Source organism: Notamacropus eugenii, chromosome 6, assembly GCF_028372415.1.
Source record: "Notamacropus eugenii isolate mMacEug1 chromosome 6, mMacEug1.pri_v2, whole genome shotgun sequence".
NCBI lineage: Eukaryota > Metazoa > Chordata > Mammalia > Diprotodontia > Macropodidae > Notamacropus > Notamacropus eugenii.
This window is the reverse complement of record NC_092877.1, coordinates 41,732,255-41,743,267: the sequence shown is the minus strand read 5'-3', so window position 1 is coordinate 41,743,267 and position 11,013 is coordinate 41,732,255. Positions and strand designations below refer to the sequence as shown.

The 11,013-nt window shown below is 36.1% G+C and overlaps 1 pseudogene; it reads right to left on the bottom strand.

The window, feature by feature from the left end:
- Nucleotides 1–508: 508 nt before the first annotated feature.
- LOC140512035 (charged multivesicular body protein 5-like) lies at nucleotides 509–3,794 on the bottom strand (annotated as a pseudogene).
- Nucleotides 3,795–11,013: the final 7,219 nt, after the last annotated feature.

The following is an 11,013-nucleotide window of genomic DNA, read 5'->3' as shown; positions in this document are numbered from 1 at the left end:
ATACAACAAAACCTACATCTCCATTAAAGGCTGTTATTTTAAATTAATGTCTGGTTTCACAATGGAATGCATATTTGAACCATATTAAGAATTACAAGAATGGTCCAAAATAGTTTGATAATGTTGATAAGGAAGTAGTCTTATAAATGCATCACTTCTTTTATCAAATTATCAGGAAATTAAGGAATTTAAAGAAATCACATATCCTTGGTTTAATTATTTCAGAAATATAATGTCAATAAAGAAAACAGAAGTCCTACATTTTACAACAATATTTCACAAGTTTTTCTTTTGTAGGACCAAAGGAATTTAAAAATCTTATATAAAGAGCATTCTTATTAAATGAATCAGTCCTCTAAAAACAAAATTAGTGTACTAAACCTTTTTTTTTTTTCAGGGAAAGGGGCAAAGATATACAAATTGGTTATGAAAACACTGGAAAGGCAAAAATATTATCAGTTTCCATAACTATTTGTATTATGCATAATGTACCATTAAGAACGTAGCTTTATGTAACTGGAATCTATGGCAATCCGAATTAATTCACCAATACCTTATCCTTATTTTTTGCACCACTGGGAACACCTTCAGGAATTGCTGGTGTAGATACTTCCTCGATTAAGTGAGTTGTTTTCATCAGCTAAGAGCTCATTACCCAGTGCATTCATAAGGCAGTGTAGAAGTTAATTTTTCATAAGAAAACTTGAATTGCATTCACCTCTCTTTCTTCCTCTAACTCATCTGCATCAATTTATGGGGTTTCATTACTCTAGCTCAGCATCTCTTGAATTTCATCTGCATCTTCCATCCTACCTTCCAATTGGACTACCATAAAAATTTTGGTCAATTTTGACTTGCTTGTATGCTTTCTTCATTTATTTTTACACCTAATTTCATAGCATCCACCATTTTTTTTGGTGTCTTTCAATAGCTGATAGTATAATTTCCTTGTTCCATCTTAAAAGACTGTTGTGAAAGATTATCCCATTGCTGCTTATACTTTACTTCTGATTTGACACTCTCAGGGCTTTCAGTTTTACCATATTCTTTCCAGGTCTTTCTCTCATCTTTTTTACCTGATCTTTATATTTTACTGCTCTGAATGAAGTCTAGAAATCTTCTTGTCAATTGATTCTGCTCTGCTGTCAACTGTACTAATGCAGCTTGTCAAGAAATTCTTCACTTTGCTGAAGAATTGGTTTATTTTTTCGACTACAGAATGCTTCTTCTCATTTTGCTCTTCATTATTTCATGAAAGTCTTTCTATGTTTTTCTAAAATTAACCAGCTCATCATTTTTCATAGCAGAGTAGTATTCCATCGCAATTATAGACCATGACTTGATGGACTTCCCCTCCATTTCCCATATTTATTTTGCCACCATAAAAAGAGCTGCTATAACTATTTTAGAACATATAAATTCTTTTCCTTTTCCCCCAATCACCTTGGAAAACAGACCTAATAGTAGCATTGCTGAATCAAAGCATATACACAGTTTTATAACTCTTTGGCCATAATTTCAGATTGCTCTCCAAAATGGTTGAATCAGTTCACAGTTTTACCAACAGAGTATTATTGTCCCAAATTTTCCACATTCCTTTCAACATTTGTCACATTCCCTATCATTTTAGTCAATGACAGATATGAGATAATATCTCACAGTTGTTTAAATATACATTTCTCTAATAAATAATGACGTAGAGCACTTAAAAATTAATTAATTTATTTTTAGTTTTCAACATTCAGTTCTACAAGCTTTTGAGCTTTTAATTTTCTTCATCTCTCTCTCTTCCCCCTCCCCAAGATGGCATGCAATCTGATATAAGCTCCATATATACATTCATATTGCACATTTTTTCACTTTAGTCCTGTTGTAAAGAAGAATTAGAACCAATGGGATGAACCACGAGAAAGAAGGAAAACAAAACAAAAAACCCAAAAGAGAAAGAGAAAATAATATACTTCAATCTGCATTCAGACTCCATAGTTCTTTCTCTGAATGTGGATGGCATTTTCCATCACAAACTTTTTGGAGTTGTCTTAGAACCTTGCATTGCTGAGAAGAGCTAAGTCTATCAAAGTTAGTCATCACACAATGTGACTATAACTGTGTACCATGTTCTCCTGGTACTCTCATCTCACTCAGCATCAGTTCATACGTCTTTCTGGACTCTTTATGAAGTCCCCTTGCTCATTATTTCTTATAGCACAATTGTATTCCATTACATTCATATACCACAACTTGTTCTGCCATTCCCCAATTGATGGGCATTCTCTCAATTTTCAATTCTTTGCCACCACAAAAAAGAGCCACTAAAAATATTTTTGTACATATGGATCCTTTCCCCACTTTTATAATCTCTTTGAGATACAGCCCTAGAAGTGGTATTGCTGGGTCAAAGGGTATGTACATTTTTATATCCTTTGGGTAAAATTCCGAATTGCTCTCCTCAATGACTGGATCAGTTCACAAATCCACCAACAGTACATTTAGTGTTTCAATTTTCCCATATTTTCTCCAGGATTTATAATTTTCTTGTTTTGTCATGTTTGGCAATCTGATAGGTGTGGCATGGTACCTCAAAGTTATTTTGATTTGCATTTCGCTAATTAATAGTGATTTAGAGAACGTTTTTCATATAACTATAGATAGCTTTGATTTCTTCATCTGAAAACTGCCTGTTCATATCCTTTGACCATTTATCAATTGGGGAATCACCCATATTCTTAAAATTTGACAGAGTTCTTTATATGTTTGAGATGTGAGACTTTTTTCTTAGGAATTGTCCATAAAATATTTCCTGCAATTTTTTGCTTTCCTTCTACTCTTGGCTACATCGTTTTTTTTTTTAAATACAAAAACCTTTTTAAAATTTATTGTAATCAGGATTATCCATTTTACATCTCATAATGCTCTCTATCTTTTGTTTATTCCTAAATTTTTCTCCTATTCATAAGTGTGATAGGTAATACGCTCCATGTTCTTCTAATTTTCTTATGATATCTCTCTTAATATCTAGGTCATGCTTCCATTTTGACCTTATCTTGGTATGGTTTAAGATATTAGTCTATGCCCAATTTCTGCCAGACTGCTTTCTAGTTTTCACCACTTTTAAAAACAAATTTACCAAATAATTCTTATCCCTAAATCTTAAATCTTTACATTTGTCAAACACAGGGTTGCTTTAATTATTTACTACTGTGCATTATATGTCTACTCTGTTTCACTGGTGTAACTGTCTGTTTTCTAGCCAATGCCAGATAGTTTTGATAATTACTGCCTTATGATATAATTTAACATCTGGCACTATAAAACCTTTTTTCTTAACATTTTTCATTAGTTTTAAAAATATTTTTGACCTTTTGTTCTTCCAAATGAATATTAATATTTTTTCTAGCTCAATAAAATAATTTTTTTGTAATTTTGTTGGGAACATGGCATTAAATAAATATATTAGTTCATATAGAATTGTCATTTTTACTATGTTGGCTCTGACTACCCATGAATAATTAATATTTCTCCATTTTTATAAAATCAACTCCTTGTTTTATTTATTAATTCAAAAGTTTTCTTACAGTCAACTTTATTAATCTCACCTTTAATTTTTAGGATTTCCAATTTGTTGTGTAATTTTGGATTTTTAATTAGTTCTTTTTCTAATTTTAAAATTGTGTGCCCAATCCATTCATTGGTCTGCTCTTTCTCTGTTTTACTGACACGGTCATTTATAGATATACATTTTCTTCTGATTACTGCTTCTCCTGCATCTCACAGGCTTTGGCATGCTGTCTCATTATTGTCCTCCTCTTTAATGAAATTCACTATTGTTTTTTTATGATTTGTGCTTTAACTCACTCATCCTTTAAGATTAAGTTGTTTAGTCGCCAATTAATTTGTAATATGTATTTCCACGGTCCCTTATTGAAGATAATTTTTCTTGCACTGTGCTCTGAAAGGAATGCATTTAACATTTCTGTTTTTCTGCATTTAACTATAAGGTTTTTATGCCCTAATATATGGTCAATTTTCATAAAAGTGTCATATAGCACTGAGAAAAAGGTACATTCCTTTCTATTCCCATGAAATTTTCTCCAAATATCCATTATATCTAGCTTATCTAAAATTCCATTCATCTCCTTAATTTTTTTCTTATTTATTTTTATTATATTTATCTAGTTCTGTGAGGGATAGAGTCCCTCACTATTATAGTTTTGCCATGTCTATCCATAATTCATTTAGCTTTTCCTTTAAAAATTTGAATGCTATAGCATTTGGTGCCATATAAGTTTAGTATTGATATTACCTCATTATCTATGGTAGATTTTATCATAATGTAGTTTTTCTGTTAATCTTTTTAAAATTAAATTTATTTTAGCTTTAACTTTGTCTGCGATCATAATTGCTACCCCTGCGATTTTTTCTTTCACATCAGCTGAAGCATAAGAAATTTTACACTAGGGGTGGAGCCAAGATGGCGGAGTAGAAAGACGCAAATACACATAGCTCCGAACCCACAACCCATACAACATCTGTATAAAGTAACTCATGGCGAATTCTGGAGCAGTGAGGCCACAGAACAGTGGAGCAAAGGAGATTTCTGTTCCAGAGGGACCTGCAAACCTCTCTCAAAAGGTCCGTTGCTCTGCAGACGTGGAGCCCAGCTCAGACCTGCCGCGGCTGTGGCACCAAGAGGAACATATCTGAGCAGGCTTCAGGGATGGGATCTCCAGTGGCCACACAAGTCCCTCCACCCACAGGTGACAGGGGTTGGTGAGAGAGTCTCTTTGGCGGGTCGAGAGGGGAGTGGGGTGCCCCCATAACTCAGGCCCCCTCGGGAGGCAGAAGCTGAGAGGCGGCAGCAGACCGGGGTTCCCCAAGTGGGCAGGAGCCTGGATCCATTGTGGAAGGTCTGTGCATAACCCCCCTGAGGGAACTGAGCCTGAGAGGCAGCCCTGCCCTGACCTGAGCACCTGAACTTAATCTCACACTGAATAGCAGCCCTGCCCTCGCCAAAAGCCCTAAGGCTGGAAGCAGCATTTGAATCTCAGACCCCAAACACTGGCTGGGAGGATCAGGAGGCGAGGTGGGTGTGAGGAGAATATTCAGAGGTCAAGTCACTGGCTGGGAAAATGCCCAGAAAAGGGAAAAGAAATAAGACTATAAAAGGTTACTTTCTTGGTGAACAGGCATTTCCTCCCTTCCTTTCTGATGAGGAAGAACAATGCTTACCATCAGGCAAAGACACAGAACTCAAGCCTTCTATATCCCAGCCCACTCAATGGGCTCAGGCCATGGAAGAGCTCAAAAAGAATTTTGAAAATCAAGTTAGAGAGGTGGAGGAAAAGCTGGGAAGAGAAATGAGAGACATGAAGTCAAAGCATGAACAGCAGGTCAGTGCCCTGCTAAAGGAGACCCAAAAAAATGTTGAAGAAAATAACACCTTGAAAAATAGGCTAACTCAATTGGCAAAAGAGGTTCAAGAAGCCAATGAGGAGAAGAATGCTTTCAAAAGCAGAATTAGCCAGATGGAAAAGGAGATTCAAAAGCTCACTGAAGAAAATAGTTCTTTCAAAATTAGAATGGCACAGATGGAGGCTAATGACTTCATGAGAAACCAAGAAATCACAAAACAAAACCAAAAGAATGGAAAAATGGAAGATAATGTGAAATATCTCATTGGAAAAACAACTGACCTGGAAAATAGATCCAGGAGAGACAATTTAAAAATTATGGGACTACCTGAAAGTCATGATGAAAAAAAGAGCCTAGACATCATCTTTCATGAAATTATCAAGGAAAACTGCCCTGAGATTCTAGAACCAGAGGGCAAAATAAATACTCAAGGAATCCACAGAACACCGCCTGAAAGAGATCCAAAAAGAGAAACTCCTAGGAACACTGTGGCCAAATTCCAGAGTTCCCAGGTCAAGGAGAAAATATTGCAAGCAGCTAGAAAGAAACAATTCAAGTATTGTGGAAATACAATCAGGATAACACAAGATCTAGCAGCCTCTACATTAAGGGATCGAAGGTCATGGAATATGATATTCCAGAAGTCAAAGGAACTAGGACTAAAACCAAGAATCACCTACCCAGCAAAACTGAGTATAATACTTCAGGGGAAAAATTGGTCTTTCAATGAAATAGAGGACTTTCAAGCATTCTTGATGAAAAGACCAGAGCTGAAAAGAAAATTTGACTTTCAAACACAAGAATGAAGAGAAGCTTGAAAAGGTGAACAGCAAAGAGAAGTCATAAGGGACTTACTAAAGTTGAACTGTTTACATTCGTACATGGAAAGAAAATATTTGTAACTCTTGAAACTTTTCAGTATCTGGGTACTGGGTGGGATTACACACACACACATGCACACACGCACACACACACACAGAGACAGAGTGCACAGATTGAATCAAAGAGGATGGGATCATATCTTAAAAAAAAATGAAATCAAGCAGTGAGAGAGAAATATATTGGGAGGAGAAAGGGAGAAATGGAATGGGGCAAATTATCTCTCATAAAAGAGGCAAGCAAAAGACTCATTAGTGGAGGGATAAAGAGGGGAGGTGAGAGAAAAACATGAAGTCTACTCTCATCATATTCCACTAAAGGAAAGAATAAAATGCACACTCATTTTGGTATGAAAACCTATCTTACAATATAGGAAAGTGGGGGATAAGGGGATAAGCAGGGTGGGGGGGATGATAGAAGGGAGGGCATGGGGAGGAGGGTGCAATTTGAGGTTGACACTCATGGGGAGGGATAGTATCAAAAGAGAATAGAAGTAATGGGGGACAAGATAGGATGGAGGGAAATACAGTTAGTCTTATACAACACAACTATTATGGAAGTCATTTGCAAAACTACACAGATTTGGCCTATATTGAATTGCTTGCCTTCCAAAGGAAAGGGGTGGAGAGGGAGGGAGGTAATGAAGTTGGAACTCAAAGTGTTAGGATCAACTGTTGAGTAATGTTCTTGCCACTAGGAAACAAGAAATACAGGTAAAGGGGTATAGAAAGCTATCTGGCCCTACAGGACAAAAGAGAAGATGGAGACAAGGGCAGGGAGGGATGATAGAAGAGAGAGCAGATTGGTGATAGGGGCAATTAGAATGCTTGGTGTTTGGGGGGGAGGGGATAAAAGGGGAGAAAATTTGTAACCCAAAATTTTGTGAAAATGAATGTTAAAAGTTAGATAAATAAATTTAAAAAAAAAAGAAATTTTACACTAGCCCTTTATTTTTACTTGTATGTGCTTCTCATTTTAGAATGTATTTCTTGTAAACTACATATCTGGTTCTGGTTTTTAATCCATTCTGCTATCAGTTTTTGTTTTATGGGTTAGTTTTTTCATTCACATTCAAAGTTATAATTACTAGTTGTGTACTTCCATTCTATTTTTCCTCACTGTTTATTGTTCCTCTCTTTTTACCCTATCTCTCCTCAAATGTCTAATTTATTTCTGATCATTTACTCCCTAATCTGCACCCCTTTTAAAAGTCCCTCCCTTATCTTCACCCTTTACCTTCTTATGCCTTATTCTACCCACCCTTCAAATAGTCTCTCCCTCATCCTCTCCCCTTAACCTCCTATTTCTTGATCTGAGCTGCTCACCCTTCTAACAGTCCCTTCTGTATCCTTTCCTTTTGCCTTCCTATTTCTTTGTAAGTTATGAAGACTTTTTTACCCTTCTAAATATGCATGTTATTTCCTCTTTAGTCTAGTTCTGATGAGAACAAATTTCTAGCACTACTAGTCCTCTACCCCTTCCTGCCTTCAATGTAACAGTTCTTCCATTCACATCCCATTTGTAATTGCTCCATTTTACTTCTCCCTACTCAATTTTATTTTTTAGGATCATCCTGTCATATTCAACTCAACCCCAAGTCTACCATGTATGTTCTTTCAAACTACCCTGAGACTGATATCCTTCTTAAGAGTCACAGGTAGCATTTTTCCATATAAGAAATAAACAGCTTGACCTTATTAAATTCATTATAATTGGTCATTCATGTTTACCTTCTTATGTTTCTCCTGAATCTTGCTTAAAATTTCCATTCAGTTCTGGTCTTTTTGTCACAAATACTTCAATTCATCAAATACCTATTTTTTTTCTATTCAGGATTATACTTAACTTTGCTGGATAAGTTATTCCTCATTGCAACCCCAACTCCTTTGATTATAAGGTTTTGTGCCCTTCCATTTTTTTAAATGCAGAAACTGCCAAATCTTTTGTTATCCTGATTGTAGTTCCACGATAATGAAATATTTCCCCCCCCCCCCCAGCTGCTTGCAGTATTTTATCCACCAATTGGGAGCTTCAAAATTTAGCTATAATGTTGCTGCAAGATTTCATCTAGGATCTCTTTCAGGTGATGATGAGTGGATTTTTTTCAATTTGTATTTTACTCTTTCATTATGAGACTTCAGGGCAATTTTCCTTAATAACTATATAGTGTGTAGACTCTTTTTTGGATCACAACTTTCAGGTAATGCAATAAATCTTATATTATCTCTCCTTGATCTGTTCTCCAGGTTAGTTGTTTTTCTAATGAGACATTTCACATTGTCTTCTACTTTTTCATTGTTTTGATTTTGTCTTATTATTTCTTAGTGTCTTATAATATCATTGGATTACCCTTGCCCAATTATAATTTTTAAAAAATTATTTTCTTTGGGAAGTTTTTTGGATCTCTTTTTCTAATTATAATTGGTCATTCATGTTTACCTTCTTATGTTTCTCCTGAATCTTGCTTAAAATTTCCATTCAGTTCTGGTCTTTTTGTCACAAATACTTCAATTCATAAAAGGCCTATTTTTTTTCTATTCAGGATCATACTTAGCTTTGCTGGATAAGTTATTCCTCATTGCAACCCCAGCTCCTTTGATTATAAGATTTTGTGCCCTTCCATTTTTTTAAATGTAGAAACTGCTAAATCTTTTGTTATCCTGATTGTAGTTCCACAATAATGAAATAATTTCCCCCTATTCCTCGTCCTAATTGACTGACTTTTTTTCATAATGTTCTTGATTTTCTTTCATTTTTAGTAATTTTTCCTCAAAATGTTTGATTTTAAATTTGTTTGATTTTAAAAATCTTTTTAAAGTTCTTCCAATAACTCTTTTTGGACTTGTGACCATTTGACACTTTTCTTTGAAGTAGAAGTAGCTCTTTTGACTTCACTGTTTACATCTAAGTTTGAACACAGACCTTTTCTATCACCATAGTAATGACCTATGGTTGTGCTTTTTCTCTTTTGATTACTCATTTTTTTAGTGGCTTATTTCTTGTCTGTTAACTTCATGTTAGAGTTGGGCTCTGGTCCCAAGAAGTAAGGGATACTGTCTCAAGCTTCAGGTTTTTGTACTGTTGTTTTCTGAGCTCTATCTAGGGGCATGACCCTAGGTACTTCCCTCTGCCCCTGAACATTTACCAGGGCCCCCAGCAACACTGTCACCCCCAAACTCTTTCTGCCTTCTTGCACCTGCAAGCTTCAGCTAAACCTTCTGCCCTGGAACCAAAACCAGAGACTCAACTCTTTTATGAGTACCCACAGGCAACAGGGCCTCACCCTCTGTAACCACACTCACCAGCATTTGCTCACTCCTCCTCACCCACAGCCACAGCCTAGGACTGACTCTAGTCAGCACACCTGGTGGAGGACCCTTCAATCTTCTCTTGATCAGATCTCTGACCCCCACATTATCTATGAAGTGAAAATTATTGAAGCTGAGGCTGCTGCTCCACACAGCTACCCTTAGGGCTTCTTGTTTATTGATTCAACAGTATCTTTCCAGAGGTATTTGTGCTTCAATTAGGCCAGGCCACTGACCCCCTACCCAGGGAGGTTGTGTTTTTCTTAAGTTCTTCCTAAGTTGTGTTAGGCAGACAACTTCTTTATCCTGGCTTTTAATTATTTCTCCCACTCAAAGTTCAGTTTAAGCCATTATTTTAACTTATTTGCGGGGATATTTGGTAGGACCAGGTAATTTCTTGCCTTATTCCACCATCTTCCTAGAATCCTGTCATTCACCCTAGGTTAGTCAGAAATTAAGCTCACATTTCTCATGTAGATAATTGCTAATGTACCTTTTCTAGTCACAAGTGGCCAGTTTTTGGGTTGAAAGATTTAGAAAAAACCTAACTGTCAACAGTAGCATTTTTTTTGTCACATCAAAGATGTCTACAATAGGTACCTTCATTTCTTTTCTCATTCTCTTCTTAATTGTATACAATCTCTCTTCCAAACTTATCATTCAGTCCAAATCTTCATTATTTAAAATTACCAATGATCTCTAAATTATCCAATCTAGTATCTTTCCTCAACCCTCATGCTTGACTTCTCTGTAGCTTTCACACTGCCATTCACCATCCTAGCCTTGATCCTTTCTTCTCCTTAGGTTTTGAGGATGTCATTCTCTCTCTGTTCTCTTATTTATCCCATCTCAATCTCCCTTTTTGTATTTTGATCATACCTGTTTATGAGTGGTTCTGTCCTGGATCCTCTTCTCTTTTCCTTCTATATAATTTCACTTGTTGATCTCTTTAGCTTTCATAGATTCAGTTATCATCTTGTTGCTGATGATTCTCAACTCTACTTATCCAACCCTAACCTTTCTGTTGACCTTCATATTTCCATATCTCTACATCTCATTTTTCCAATTGCCATCTTGGACTGGATGTGCTGTAGGCAGTTGTTGTAAACTTCAAATGAAAGAATATCTGTAAGATATTCTGTAGCCAAATCTGTAAGCCAAAAAAAGTGCTGGCTATTTTTTATAATTCAGGAAGCTACATGAATAGAGTGCCAGGCCTGGAGTCAGGAAAACTCATCTTTTTGAGTTCAAATCTGGCCTCAGACCCTTATAGCTGTGTGACCTTGGGCAAGTTACTTGATGCCATTTGCCTCATTTCTTCCCCTGCAAAATTAACTGGAGAAAGAAAAAGTAAACCACTTCAGTATCTTCGCCAGGAAACCCTAAAATGTGGTCCTGAAGAGTCAGATCTGAC